Genomic DNA, 2421 nt, shown 5'->3' on the forward strand with positions numbered 1-2421 from the left:
GTACAGAAGTGCAACGGACGGGAGTGGACGAACTATCCTCTGAATAAACAGGAACAAATTATTTATAAAAAAAAAAACAGACAAACTACAACTCTTAATTCGTTACGTATCTCTGAAAAAAGCGATGTTCATCCAATAAGCATGGTAACTCAGTTGGGTTAAATGCTAAGCGTATTTAAAAGTGCGGCACATAAACGGAAAATTCGTTTTTTTAACAAAGTTGTGCGTTCAGTAAAGAAGAGGACGCTCTAAATTGCGTCAAAATTTCGAACTTCACTCATCATTGAGAAAAATTTGTGCTGGATTTAAAGAAACTGTAGCGGTACAAAAAACACATTTTGTATCGCGTTTTTCGAAAGTAAGTTTATCAGAAACGGAAAATACTGTACACGTTCAGAGTGGTGCGTTTGGTATACTCGTAGAACAGTGTGCTCTAAATATTCTCAAAATTCCTTTAAACCTCGAAAAAGTCATTGAAATCGCATAAAATCCCGAATTTTGAGCGCTTTGCAAATGTTGATTTGAAAACAAACGCTTCCCACATACCAAAATGATATTCCCAGAATATACCTGGAACATTCATGTGATGTACATGCATATTCCTGGGACATACATGAGTTCCATTATGAATATTCCATGCATGTCCCAGGAATCTGTCAGAGTTAATACACTGAATGTTCATGGTATGTTCTGGGAATGTACATGGTATGTTCAGTGAATGTACATGTGTTTGTTCTGACAATGTACCTGGTATGTTCAGTGAATATACATGTGTATTTTCTGGGAATGTACATGGTATGTTCAGTGAATGTACATGTGTATGTTCAGTTAATGTATATGGTATGTTCAGGGAATATACATACATATATGTAACGAAAGAAAAACGATACTTTATTTCATCTTATTAGTTTATTCACATATTTAAGTATTTACTGATGTAATTTTTCAACAACAAGAGTTACTTACAACTAATCTAAAACTAATTAAATGGATAATAAATAAATTAAAATATAACTTATAACTACGGACTAAAAATTTAAATTAACATTTTCAGCATTTTTGCCGTTGTCGCAATGATGTGTGACTGTGAGATAAAACACAAACCTTTATCTAAAAAACTGCACTTATTATTTTATATTTCTTACATGTTCCCGCTCTGTGGATTTTGCCCTTTCATTTTGTTCTCGATCAATTAAAGTGTTTCGCAATATGCTCTTAACAAAAATTCTATAAGCAATTACCAATTTTAATATTGGTCCCAACAACAAAATGCAGTTAATAGTTTTACATTGATAGACTATTTTGTTGTGTAGAAATACAGTAAGGTATAGCAGTTTGCTTTGATACATTACTTTCATTTTACTTTTGTTACTTTCCTTCGATCCAAGAAAACATGCTTATCGCAAAATAGAAATCAACCAAAATCAAACTGGTAAAAATAAAAAAATACAGATAATAGTTCTACATTAATAGAGGAATAATTAGGTTCAGACAACCTTACTTGTCTCTTATGCGAAAATTTTTCGTGTGTGGTTTTCTCACTGGATCTGGAGATCTGGTGATCCCGAACATCTTCAATGCTTCAAGTCCACAACAGCGACATTACCTGTAGTATAGAACACGAAATAATAAAATAACCAAATGTATTTAATTTAAACACCAACATACATTTACATTTTTGCCGTATTTTATGCGAACATTTTTCGTGTGTGGTTTTCTCACGTGATCCCTAGCGTCTTCAATGCTTCAAGTCCAGTTATCTGCTGCGGGCACGCAAAATTTATTTTCGATAAATTTTGTTAATTTGTTAATCAAAACACCATATTTTCAGTATTTCATAAGGGTCTCAGGTTTTAGTAGTAAGAAGATTTACTTTTCTGCTGCGGGCACGCAAAATTTATATTCAACCAATTTGGAATATACCGTAGATATACATTCATGTATATTACCGGAATATTTGTTTTGAATATACTAGGTATATTTACCTGCACATATACACAATATGACATACCTGGCATGTTCATCTGCACATATACCCAATATGTACATATATGTACATACCTAGGATATACTTTTTATAAACTTTGATGAATATACATGCATGTATATTCCACGAACATTCATGTTAGGAATGTTCAACCATGTATATTCCCAGGATATTCCCGCAATGTTCTGTATATTTTTTGAACATTCTGGGATATTCATAGAATATCAAATGCTATCTGGGTTCATCAGATGCATGTTCAAAGTTGCATATTAATATAATAATATTAATATGCAACTGCAGACTGTTCAATTAAAAAATCCAACTTCCAAAGTAAAGCGACTAGAAACTCGAAACACTGACATGCTGTAGAACACGTTTTTTTAATGAAATTTTAGCGCACCTGAATGTCTGCTATTCAAATTTCGTGCAACTGT

The 2421-nt window shown here is 32.5% G+C and overlaps 1 long non-coding RNA gene across 1 annotated transcript; it reads right to left on the bottom strand.

The window, feature by feature from the left end:
• Positions 1–899: 899 nt before the first annotated feature.
• LOC125504857 lies at positions 900–1779 on the bottom strand. Its single transcript, XR_007281752.1, has 2 exons — positions 1669–1779; positions 900–1606 (listed from the first exon to the last, which is right to left on the bottom strand). It is a non-coding gene; the product is annotated as an uncharacterized LOC125504857 (long non-coding RNA).
• Between the last annotated feature and the right edge of the window lie 642 nt (positions 1780–2421).

This window comes from Dendroctonus ponderosae, unplaced genomic scaffold, assembly GCF_020466585.1.
Source record: "Dendroctonus ponderosae isolate FM_Combo_2020 unplaced genomic scaffold, Dpon_F_20191213v2 Dpon_F_20191213_1, whole genome shotgun sequence".
NCBI classification, from domain to species: Eukaryota; Metazoa; Arthropoda; class Insecta; order Coleoptera; family Curculionidae; genus Dendroctonus; species Dendroctonus ponderosae.